The sequence below is a fragment of the Tasmannia lanceolata genome, unplaced genomic scaffold (assembly GCF_043159265.1).
Source record: "Tasmannia lanceolata isolate RefF3 unplaced genomic scaffold, GAP_Taslan_0.1 ptg000025l, whole genome shotgun sequence".
Classification (NCBI taxonomy): domain Eukaryota; kingdom Viridiplantae; phylum Streptophyta; class Magnoliopsida; order Canellales; family Winteraceae; genus Tasmannia; species Tasmannia lanceolata.
Genome location: NW_027518702.1, coordinates 8020966 through 8034300, shown reverse-complemented (window position 1 = coordinate 8034300; position 13335 = coordinate 8020966). Strand labels below are relative to the sequence as shown.

The 13335-nt window shown below is 40.9% G+C and overlaps 1 pseudogene; it reads right to left on the bottom strand.

Annotated features, from left to right (window-relative positions):
* Positions 1–9133: 9133 nt before the first annotated feature.
* LOC143857616 (ethylene-responsive transcription factor ERF109 pseudogene) lies at positions 9134–9751 on the bottom strand (annotated as a pseudogene).
* Between the last annotated feature and the right edge of the window lie 3584 nt (positions 9752–13335).

Genomic DNA, 13335 nt, shown 5'->3' with positions numbered 1-13335 from the left:
ATTCAACTTGAGAATCCCGTTGTAGGGAGTCTCCGAAGCTTGGATCAAGACCATACGGGTCACCAAGTGATATTCTAGACGGAAAATGGTCTCCATTTGCACATACATATCCCTATGTGTGACAAAGAATTCATTGCCATCAAATGTACAACGATGAAATTTCTGTGTAGGGATTTGTCTGGAATATTGAAGTGACAAAGGAATTGTCACATGTCCCCACCCTACCGTTCAAACCCCTAAAATGCCCAAAATACGGAATCACTTACGCACCCTGTGCCGAGTCAAATTTGCTCCGCTTTTTTTTTTCCGTTGCAGAAGGAGATCCCTTAATCCCGCTTTAAAAAATGATGAATATGAAGTCCGGGAGGCTGCAGGTACTATGGATCCTCTGACTCCCAATCGGGTTGCCTTCCCGGGTCTCGCTGGTGTTGCCTGTAGGTCGTGATGTGCCTCGAGATGGCTGTCTCCTGTCCCCTTGCTGGTGGGGAATCAGCTCCCGGGTCGTCGCTCTGCTGCGTCTGGCCCGTCCTCTAGGCACCTTTGGAAGGCAGGGTGTGTGACAACGTACACGCTTCCCGTTACTCCATAGGGCCTTCTCATCACTTGCAGGGTTTGGTGGCCCGAAATTGACTTGGCTTCGCCAAAAGGCCTCATCTCTAGAAGCCCCGCTCGTGAGGCAGTAGGTCCCCCTCGCCTCACTCTTGTGACATGCTATGTTTCCCCTCTCCATTCCCAAGTCAAGGGAAAGAATAACATTGACAGCCACAAAAAAAAGGGCCACGAGCACAAATTCTTCAAACCAATATTATTGGATGATCTAAACCTTGAATTTAAGCCTGAATTTTTATATGGTGTAACATGTAAGTACACCCCCCGCCCCCCAAAACAAAAAAAATTAAAAAAGCTCAGTGGGGACCATATTATTGGATGATCTAAACCTTACAATTGTTGGGTCTTACCTTAAATAAGCCATGCTGCATAGGGGTGATCAGTGATCCTAACCCTTCTATCTGTATATGTTTGGAAACTACTGTTCCTTTTTAAAATCTAGACAGATCGGAGGGTTAGGATCACCCTATGGAGATGATTTTTGGGGCGCAATCTATTTAAGCTGGTGACCAAGAAATGAACGGCTTGGATCAACCAATAATAGGCTCCACCGAGTTTTTCTTTGAACTTCATATACTGGGGCAGCCTATTTGGGCCATAGAATCCAAAGAGAGTGATTAGCTAACATTGATTACATGTGGGGCCCACCCCACCTAAACTTAATAGAGTTGATGCTGCTTTGGGTAATGGAGTCCATGGTGAGCCCACAAGGTGGACGGCATGGATTGAATATTATTTGGGCCCCACATAATTAAAAGGACGACAACAGGATCAAACGGAGGTCCACTATACTTTTTTTGATGGGTGGGCCCACTATACTTTGGTGCACGGAGCTATAATGCATGCGGTTGATAAAAAATACATAAGTAAAGGGCACGTTTGGCTGCCCGGATTTTTTATTTTTTATTCATTCAATATCGTTGTCTTTTCAAGATATTTCTAAAGGATTCATTTAGCCGACCTCAACTAGCTTGGGACAAAGGCTTTTCTTGAGTTGAGTTGAGTATCATTGTCTCAAGATGAGGGTGAAGTCCTTAGAAATAAAGAAAAAAAATCCCCAAAATTAGTGTTGTCTCGGATCGAACTTCCCTACTCAAAACCGGGTGGAACTTTTTGGATTGTAGCAACTTCTAATCACCAAATACAATAGTTTCCGGGATTTTGTTTCATGATTTCTAATGACTTCACCCTCCATCTCTCACTCGGTGACGACGATTTATCATGAAAAAAAATTCCCAACAGCCAAACGTGTCCTAAAAGAAAAGAAAAAAAATAGAAAAATCCAAGTGTAATATCCTACCACCTAAAAAATTAAAAATTCCAAAGCAACTCTTTTTCGAAGCTGTCTTTTTTTTCTTAGATTAAAGGGATTTTTGCTGATTAGTCCCGACCTGGAAAAATAATTGCTTATTAGTCTCTAAGAAAAGCATATTATCCCACCAGTCCTACTTTTAGAAAATATTTGCTAAAAGGTCCCTAAAACTCACCCACGTCAATTTTCTCCGTTAAAAATTCTAAAATAGCAAATTTACCCCCAACCCTTTTAATTTGTTTTGGCGTATATTGATTTCCCTTCCAATATTTTCCAAAAAAGTAGGAAATAAGAACAAATAGTATCTCTTCCCATATTCTCGTCAAAAATCTTGCAAAGTCCTTCAAATTTTCAATATGGCATCCCTTTTTAGAATCTCTTCCAATTTTCAATACGGCATCCATTTGTTAAAACCTTCTCGTAATTTTTTTTGTAAATTCTCTTCCAATTCTCAATAAGGCATATCCCATTTTAGAATTGTTTTCCTACTTTTAAATTGGTTTGTAAGAGATTTTTAGGAGCTGTAGTAGCTCTTTAAATACAAGATGGATTAGTGCTTCTCTTACAAAATGCCTTCACTTAGGCCCCATTGAATTGTAGGGATTTTATTGAAAAAGTCTGGAAAGGAACAAAATCTAAAATTTCTTATTTCTTACACGTAAAAAGAGATAAGGTAACCTAACCAACCCTATTCAATTTTTCAGTTAGGGACCGTCAGTTTATGAGCCTATCTCTCTAAATTAATCAGACATAATTCCCCTCTTAAATCATTGAATGAAAAAAATTTCCTTACAAATAATTTTCCATTAGAGATATTTTCTTGCAATCCTACCAAGATAGGAATTTCTTGGAAAAGTTTGAAACTAAAATTAATCCTAAAATTTTTACTTTATTTATCCATGAAGAAAAGATAACTCAAACCGACCCTATTTAAGGTTTTTTTAGAGGATTTTCAATTTATTTAATTCATAAAATAATTTTTTTGTTGAAGGATTTTTGGCGAGAATATTGGAAGAGACAGTATTTTTGCTTATTTCCTAGTTTCTTTCCGAAAAATATTGAAAGGGAAATCAAATTACGCTAAAACGGATTAAACGGGTTGGGGGGTAAATTTGTCATTTTAAAATTTTTAGCGGAGAAAATTGACGTAGGTGACTTTTAGGGACCATTTAGCAAATATTTTCTAAAAGTAGGATTAATCAGATAATATTCTTTTCTGAGGGACTAATAAGCAATTATTTTGCCGTGCAGGGACTAATCAGCAAAAATCCCTAGAATAAAAAGATTACATACATGCCCCCACAGAAGAGAACAAACAGAAAAATCAAACTGTTAGTAATAGCCCGTGGTTCAGGCAACAAGATCTTAGTTTAATATATTTTTAGCACACGCGACTTGTACGCGCATTTTAGCTCTCTCGGTGCGCCAAGGTATGAGGGTCCCGCCTTGCTCATCTTTCAAATTACGTGGGCCCCTCTGTGAGTCAAATATCCCAACCAAATATATTTTTGACATCTTTGAAATTTGGTGGGCCCCTGCGACCCAAAATATCCACACAAAATATATTTCTTTAATCCTTGCAAATAGGTGGGTCCCCAGCTATGTTTGATCAGAACCCATGGACTCCATCACCCAAAGCAATCTAAATTCCTTATTGAATGTAAGTGTGCCCCACCTAATAATCAATCCAAACCGTCTACTTTGTGTGCTCACCATGAACTCCATGACCCAAAGCTCTGGTAGCCCACATTATTGGATTATCCAAGCCGTTCATTTGTTGGCCCCAAAGGTAATTAGGCCATGCCCTTAAAATCATCTTTTTCCATAGGGTGATCTGAACCCTCCAATTTGCTGAGATTTTTTTTTTTTTTTTTTTTTTACACCGTAGTCTTTTTAAAGATCTACAGACTGGTGGGTTAGGATCACGCCTTGGAGTCGATTTTTGGATCCATATAAGGTTGGACCTAACAATTGAACGGTTTGGATCATCCAATAAAATGGGCCCCACTGAGTTTTTTTGGGAGTAGTTATATGTACGTGCTGAAACTGTAAAAAATTATCTTTAAATTCAGAGATTTTAAAGGGTGTGCGTTAGTAAATTTCAGTGTTTTTAATAAAGCTCAGTGGGGCTAACTTCATAGGATGATCCAAACCGTTCATTTAGAGGGCCCCAAAATAAATAGGTTGTACCCAAAGATCATCTCTATACCATGATCCTAATCCTTCTATCTGTAGAGGGAGAAAGAATCGTATTCTTCTTTTCCCAAAGAAATACTTAAAAATCAACTTAAATAACAGAAATACACAAAATAAAATAAAATCAAGAATTGTATTGATTTCATTGTATAAAATGAAGGAAGACTTGTTAGCACAAGTGAAACAGTTCTAAAAATACACTGTCATGGAAAACGGTAACACACTGGAGCAGTGTTTAAAAACTCATTGACACGGCAAGGAAATCGCCCGAGTCGACAAGGATTTTTCTTGGCCGCGTTCCGTGTTGCACCACATCCGCATTCAGCGTTTTGCTAGAGAGTCAATAAAAATTGTTTTGACTCTTACGAGTTATGATCATGTCAACCGCATTCTTGGCAGCAGCTGTGCCGAGTCGACAAGGATTTTCCTTGGCCATGTTCCGTGTCAAATCAGCGTTGAGAAGTGAAACCCGTTGTTGTAGTGACAGAAGCATCTGTAGTGGCAGTTGAACTGAAAGAAGGTAATTCCCCCACTTCCACAATCATCAAATCGTCAAATTCCTCTATTCCAACCATGTCCCATGGTTCATTCTCTTGTGGGTTTTCAAGTATCCCGTGCTCCGGTACTGCAGAATCCATCTGAGAAGGAAAAGAAGTCCCAAAATTGGGGTGTTCATAATTCTGTTGATGTTGATGATAATACTGTTCTGGAGTTGAGTTTTCAGGGAAAGCAAAATTGAGCTTAGCACGGGCGCCTCGGAATTCAATTGCGGCCTTGTCATAAGCCTTAGCGGCGTCTTCGGCCGTATTAAAAGTGCCCAACCAGACTCTAGCCGCTCTACGTGGGTCTCTGATCTCCGCAGCCCATTTTCCCCACGGCCTCTGTCGGACACCCCTATACTTGTTCTTTTTCTTTGCAATAATCGGACTCTTGTCCACTTGGGGTGCGAAAAAATGGCAGCCCAAGCAACCTTCTATAGCGCAAAACTGACAAGTGTAGGAGGGAAAGGAAGAAAGAGTAGTAGTCTGTTTTGTGGTGGAGGCAGGGGAAGAAGAAGTAGTTGCAATCTCATTAAGAGATGATTGGAATGGGATTCCATCCGCATTGCCGGAGATTACCCGGATGAAGGCGGATACCATGATCTCCGATTCTCGCTCGCCGGAAAATGGGGAGGGGAGAGGAGTAGGGATTGGTCTGTGTAGTGAAGAATTTATGATCCTTTTGGAGGATTTTGGTTGTGTTTCTGCCATGGAGAGAGGTGTGTGGAATGAGGGGGAATGAGAGAGTGTTATAAGGGAGTGCCAGTTGTACAAGTGTTATCATACGCGGACTGGATTTCATTTTGTAATGGATTGAGGAAGTCGCGCACGAGGCTATTCTGGTGGAACGAAACTTCGCTCAGGTTGGGGTCTGAGGAAGATCGTTCATCCCCTCCACGTGGCCCAACAAAAGCATGCCACTTTTCTTTAGGAAAGTTGCTTCAATTATACTCCAACTCAACTTTCTATTGACGAAACGATAACTTTGTCCCTGTCTTTTCACTTATGCCGTACAGTCCATTATGCTTCAAAAACTGCGCTTACACCGTAGGAAGATCCAAACTGTCCATTTGACGGACTATAGCCTCGAGGTGGCAATTGGGCAGTGCCGGCCCGCGGCACGCCCGGCACTGCATGTCATGGGCCGTGCCGGCAAGGCACTATTGCTACAGTAACGTGGGCCGTGCCGTGCTGTGGGCCGTCGTGGACTGTGCCGGGCTAGGCTTGCCGGCCCGCCGGCATGAACCGGCACGGCATGGCCCACTGGCGATTTTGCCTTGCCCACTGGCAATCTTGCTACAGTGACGTGGGCCGTGCCGTGCCGTGGGCTGTCGTGGACTGTGTTGGCACGGCACGAAGGAGTGGGCTGTGCCGGGCTTGGCTTGCCGGCCCGCCGGCATGAACTGGCACGGCAAGGCACATCACGGCCCACTGGCAATTTTGCCTTGCCCACTGGCAATTTTGCTACAGTGACGTGGGCCGTGCCGTGCCGTGGGCCGTCGTGGACTGTGCAGGCACGGCACGAAGGAGTGGGCCGTGCCGGGCTTGGATTGCCAGCCCGCCGGCATGAACCGGCATGGCAAGGCACGGCACGGCCCACTGGCAATTTTGCTATAGTGACGTGGGCCATGCCGTTGGCTGTCGTGGACTGTGCCGGCACGGCACGAATGAGTGGGCTGTGCCGGGCTTGGCTTGCCGGCCCGCCGGCATGAACCGGCACGGCAAGGCACGGCACGGCCCACTGGCAATTTTGCTAAAGTGATGTGGGCCGTGCCGTGCCATGGGCCGTCGTGGACTGTGCAGGCACGGCACGAAGGAGTGGGCTGTGCCGGGCTTGGATTGCCTGCCCGCCGGCATGAACAGGCACGGCACGGCCCACTGGCAATTTTGCTACAGTGACGTGGGCCGTGCCGTGCCGTGGGCCGTCGTGGACTGTGCCGGCACGGCACGAATGAGTGGGCTGTGCCGGGCTAGGCTTGCCGGCTCGCCGGCATGAACCCGCACAGCACGACTCACTGGCAATTTTGCCTTTATTTTTCTGTGTTTTTTTGAAATTTTTTGTGTTTTCTTAAAAATACCCATTAAAGTTAGAAAAACAGCTAGTGAGGGGTAATTTTAGAAATTACATTGTGTAATTTCTTGTGTTCCAAAAATACCCTTCCCAACAACTATATTCGGGAGGTACTTTAGGGATTACACATGTTTTTACTAAAATAACCCCCCAACAACTATATTTGGAGTTACTTTAGGGATTACACATATATTTATCAAAATAACCCCCCCAACAACTATATTTGGGGGGTACATTAGTGATTTTACTTGTTTTTACCCAAATAACCCCCCCAACAATTATATTTGGAGGTACTTTAGGGATTACACATATTTTTACTAAAATAAGCTCCCCACAACTATATTTTGGGAGTATTTTGGTAACTCATTATATTACAAGTCTTATAAATATCCCCCCCTCTCCCTTCATTTCTTACCCTCAATTACTCTCTTATTACTCTCACTCTTATTGCTCTCTCTTTCCTATTACTCTCTCTAATTATACTAAATTCTCTAATCATTCTCTCTTACTACTCTCTAATCCTTCTCTCTGTTACTCACTTCGATTAGCGATTAAGAAGAAGGAATTAAGGAGGTACTTAAAAACTTGCGGTAATTAGTATTCAAGAAGGCGCTTAACAACTCCGTGGGCGATTCAAGCAAAGTTGAGGTATTTAGAATTTATTTTTTAAAATTTATTTATAGCCCATCTTTGTAATTTTTTTAAAATGGCCGGTTCAAGTGGCCACTATTTTCAACCAAATGAAATGATGAATTACTGGAGGCTTGTACCTTGAAATGATGATACATATATTCCAGAATCTGAATATCCAATTGCTCTTGAACCTACCGAAGGACCTTGTAGCTAGTGGGAGTCAAACTACTAGTACTAAAACGTCTAGAGGTAGGATTTCACAAGTAGGGAAATTCTTTACCATTGAAGAAAAGAAGGATTCTAAGGAAGTTTTAGAAGATAGGGCTATTTGTAACAGGGCACTTGGCAAGGCATTCCGCTGTTTGTAGTGCAAAGTATGGGTCATTAGACCCTAAACAAACCCAATTAAGCCTCACTTCTAGTTCATTAGGAACTTTTTCTTATTCTCAAGATAGGAATAGGAGAGAACTAGTATCATACATCATACAAGATGAGCAACCATTTATTATGTCCGAAAGTAAAAGATTTGAAAAATATATTCCAAAAGCTCTAAATCCAGTTTTTAAAAAAGTCACTAGAAATACTATAAAATCATATGCTTTTAAATTATTTATTGAAAGCAAAGAACAATTGATTTCAAGTTTTAAAAATTTTAAGGGAAAAATTGCACTTTTAACTTTTCATTGCTGTCTATTTTATACGATGAATTCTTTTCATGTCATACTACTATGGCTAGGGCTAAAGATGAAGCTGGCGCAAAAAAAAAAAAACAGAACAATCCAGGTGTTACCTGCTAGTGAAAATTCCAAAGCAACACTTTTCCAAAGCATCAGCGGCTTCTAAATAGCACGTGTTTCAGGCCGCAAGAATATATTTTTATATATTTGTAGCACACACGGCTTGTACTCGCATTTTGTCCCCATGACCCAAAACATCTAAACCAAAGATAATTCTGTCATCTTTGGCTCTTTGCAATTGGGTGGACCCCTGTGCCCCAAAACATCCCAACCACAGATATTTCTTTCGTCCTTGCAATTAGGTGGGCCCCTAACTATGTTTGATCAGAACAGTCTATTTTCATACCGTACAGTTCTTTTAAAACATCTATTGTTTGGAGGGTTACAATCGCACCATCGAGTTGATTTTCGAAGCATGACCTATATAAAGTGGGACCCAACAATTGAACGGCTTGTATCATCCAATAATGTGGGCCCCAATGAATCTTTTGGTGTACTTACATGTAGACATGTAGTGCAGAAACTGTGAAAAAAATTAGTTTTAAATTCAGAGATTTTATACGGTGTTCCCACGTGTGTGTGTGTGTGAAGTCCAGTATTTTTCAAAACGTACAGACATCATAGGCTGATTCACACCGATCATTTGTTGGGCCACCACAAAACGTACAGACATCTCCATATGATTATCCTAAAAAAAATCACTCTCTCTCTCTCTCTCTCTCTCTCTCTCTGTTTTCTCAGAAAGGTCTGGCAACTTACATAAATACTTAAAAGAATGAAGAATTGTACTGATTTCATTGTATATATTGAATGAATATTTGTTATCATAGGTGAAACAGTTCTCAAAATGGAAGGTCTAACATGGTCATGGAGGTCGATTGCTCATTCCACAAGTAAAACTATAAAAGCACTAGTTGTAGTGACAGACTGACAGTTGCTCTGGAATGAGGAAATTACCCCATTTCCATTATCATCCAATCCTCAGATTCCTCTAATCCAGGCAACTCCCATGGATCATTCTCTTGTTGGTTTTCAACTATCCCCAACTCGGCCCCGCCAAATTCGGAAAATTGGAGTGTTCATGAGACCATTCCTGCTGTTCTGGAGTTGGGTTTTGAGGGAAATCAAAATTGAGCTTGGCACGGGCGCCCCGGAATTCGATTGCCGCCTTGTCATAAGCCCGAGCCGCGTCCTCTGCTGTTTTAAATGTGCCCAACCAAACTCGAGCCGCTCTACGTGGGTCCCTTATTTCCGCTGCCCATTTACCCCACGGCCTCTGTCGGACCCCCCTATACTTCTTCTTTTTCTTATTAGCCTTTGTCTGATTATTTTCCACTTGGGGCGCGAAAAAATCGCACCCCAAACAACCTTCTATACCGCAAAATTGACAAGTGTAGGAGGGAAAGATAGGAAGAGTACTAGTCTCTTCTGTGGTGGAGGCAGGGGAAGTAGAAGTAGAATTTCTTGCATTCTCATTCTGAGATGATTGGAATGGGATTCTGTCGGCATCGCCGGAGATTACCTTGATAAAAGCCGATACCATGATCTCCGTTTCGCGCTCGCCGGAATATGGGGAGGGGAGAAGAGTAGGGTTTGATGTGTGCAGTGAAGAACTTATGATTCTTTTGGAGGATTTTGCATTTGTTTCTGCCATGGAGAGCGGTGTGTGGAAGGAGAGGGAATGAGAGGGAATTATAAAGGGGTGCTGATGTGGAGTGCCAGCTGTGTAACTGGTGACGTTTCATTGTGCCAACAGTTTTGGGCTTACTACAATCGATTCTTTTCATTTTCTGCCAAAATAAGTGATTCCGTGTTTTTGGCAGAAAATTCCTTTGTCTCATTCATGTTTTTGGACGGTTTTTGTGGAACAAGAGGAAATTCCTTTGTCTCATTCATGTTCTAGAAAAAAGTGTCTACATTGATATTTCATGGTGTGGATTTAATAGAGTAGTCATAGTGAAAAGGAAGTGACATATATGCCCTCCTTTTCTTTCCCTTTCTCGTGCCATGTCTTCTTTTTAGTTTTTACACTGCAAGGGGTGTTCCGGAGAGAAAAAGGGTTGTAAATAAATATATGTCACTGATATTCGCAATAACATGTTTTGATAATTACAGTTGATCACCTTGTCTTTTACTATCTAACCAACTGTAAAAGGTTATCAATTCCCCAAAAAATCTCTCTAACCCAATTAAACAAGTAGACAAAAGGTGAGCTGGTGTAATTATCAAGACATGGTAGTGCCAATTTCAATAGCTTATAGATGTTATAGATATATGGGGTTTCAAGGGGAAAGGATTTTCCAATAAAAAAAATTTGGAAAGAAAGTGTATGAAAACGGAAATAATTACAGGGGCAGAGCTACATGTAGCATAAGGGGGGCAGTTGCCCCTGTTGAGTTGGGCCAAATATTTAATAGGCCCAACTCAATTGGGCCCCAGCCCCTTTAAAATTTGAAGGCCTGCCCCCTTTAATGTATAAGCCTGTATAAGCCTGTATAAGCTTGCCGCCTTGCCCTCCTATACATAAATCCTGGCTCCGCCATTGGAAAGAAACATGTTTAGTATATATATTATAGGGGAATTGCTAGCATCCATCGCAAAAGGCTTTTCGCGGCTGGTCTTTCGCACTTCAGACTAGTCACCTCTTGAATGGAGACAACAGCTTTTTGTCTTCATTCGCAAGGTGATTTTACTTATTTTTTCCCAAATACCCCCTCCCAACAATTATATTTGGAGGTACTTTAGGGATTACACATGTTTTTACAAAAATAAGCCCCCCAACAACTATATTTTGGGGGTATTTTAGTAACTCATTATATTACAAGTCTTATAGATATCCCTCCCCCTCCCTTCATTTCTTACCCTCAATTACTCTCTTATTACTATCACTCTTATTGCTCTCTCTTTCATATTACTCTCTCTAATTATATCAAATTATCTAATCCTTCCCTCTTATTACTCTCTAATCCTTCTCTCCGTTATTCACTTCGATTAGCGATTAAGATGAAGGAATTAAGGAGGTGCTTAAAAACTTGCGGTAATTAGTATTCAAGAAGGTGCTTAACAACTCCGTGGGCGATTCAAGCAAAGTTGAGGTATTTAGAATTTATTTTTTAAAATTTCTTATAGCCCATCTTTGTAATTTTTTTTAAAATGACTGGTTCAAGTGACCACTATTTTCAACCAAATGAAATCATGGGAAATGATGAATTACTGGAGGCTTGTGTAGAACCTTGAAATGATGATACATATACTCTAGAGTCTGAATATCCAATTGCTCCTGAACCTACCGAAGGACCTTGTAGCTAGTGGGAGTCAAGCTCCTAGTACTAAAACGTCTAGAGGTAGGATTTCACAAGTAGGGAGGTTCTTTACCATTGAAGAAAAGAAGGATTCTCAGGGAGTTTTAGAAGATAGGGCTATTTGTAACAGGGCACTTGGCAAGACATTCCGCTGTTTGTAGTGCAAAGCATGGGTCATTAGACCCTAAACAAACCCAATTAAGCCTCAATTCTAGTTCATTAGGAACTTTTTCTTATTCTCAAGATAAAAATAGGAGAGAACTAGCATCATACATCATACAAGATGACCAACCATTTATTATGTCCGAAAGTAAAAGATTTGAAAAATATATTCCAAAAGCTCTAAATCTAGCTTTTAAAAAAGTGACTAGAAATACTATAAAATCATATTCTTTTAAATTATTTATTGAAAGCAAAGAACAATTGATTTCAAGTTTTGAAAATTTTAATGGAAAAATTGCACTTACTTATGATATTTGGACTAGTAAACCAAATGAAGGCTATATTTGTGTAATAAGACATTATATTAATTCGAACTGGATGTTTGAAAAAAGAATAATTAGTTTTACTCAATTAAAATTCCCGCATAATGATCATTCTATATCAAAATTTATATTATCTACTATTCACGATTTTAAAATTCAAAATAAAAATTTTCTATTAGCTTCGATAATGCTAGTAATAATATGAGAGACTTTTGATGTTTTGACATGGTGGAAAGAAAATGAAAAATGTTATCCAATACTATCCGCCATGGTACGTGATCTACTAACCCCCCCGGTGTCCACAGTAGCATCGGAGTCTGCTTTTAGTGCAGGTAACAGGGTCTTAGATGACACACGGAGCAGAATGTCACAAAAACAGTAGAGGTATGCGCGTGCCTCAAGAACTGGTTGGAAGCATATGATAGAGGACAAGACAGAAGAGAAGATGACTCAACCGACTCACCTGAAGAAATATGAAGATTCGATTTTTTAAGTCGTTAATTTCTACTTGTACTTCACAATATATTTATATTTTATTTTTTTCTTTTTTCTTGTATGTTGGTGGGTTAGAGGCAACGTTCTATGTCCTCCTCTAATAATTTTCTATATTAATAAAATTTTAAGGTGCCTCCAGGGTTCCTAGATAAATATTCCGGGCACAACCGATCTTTGTTTTTAAATTACTTGCAATTTGACATGCAAATTTTTTGTAAATGACTTGCAAATTTTTTCAATTTTTTCCAACAAGTGCATTCTCAGAATTCAGAGAAAAATTTCAGTAGAAAAAAACGTATTATCTGAATTCCGAGAATTTTCTCCGAATTCCAAGAATGCACTTATTTGAAAAAAAAAAAACCGTTACGTGCCGGCACGGCACGGCAAGGCACGCCACGAGTGGGCCGCGGGCCATGCTGTGCCTAACCCCCACCCTTTGGCGTGCCAGCACAGCACGGCCAGTGACCAAATCGTGTCGTGCTGGCACGGCCCACTGGCCACCCTAGGCCGAGAATTTTCGTGCCGTGCCGTCTCGTTTGCCACCTTGAGTATAGCCTATATACATTCTACCCCAAAAATCGTTTGGGATTTGCTAGCGTCCATCGCACCGCGAAATGCCTTCTGCGATGGTCGCTAGCACTTCCCTTTTGGGCACAATCTATTTACGTTGTTGGTCATCAAATGGACGGTTTATAAATAATTTGGAAACCGGATATTTTGGAAACCTCTATAAATCAATGTTGAGATTATCCTATGGAAATAATTTTTGGGCACAATCTATTTACATAGTTGTCCATCAAATGGACGGTTTAGATCATCCTACGGGGCACAATCTACTTTCGTTGCTTGCCATCAAATGGACGGTTTGGACATCTTACTGGACTATACGGCTTACACTATCCCGCAATTGGAAAAGCGGGGACAAAATTGTCATTTCGTCAATAAAAATGGAGCTG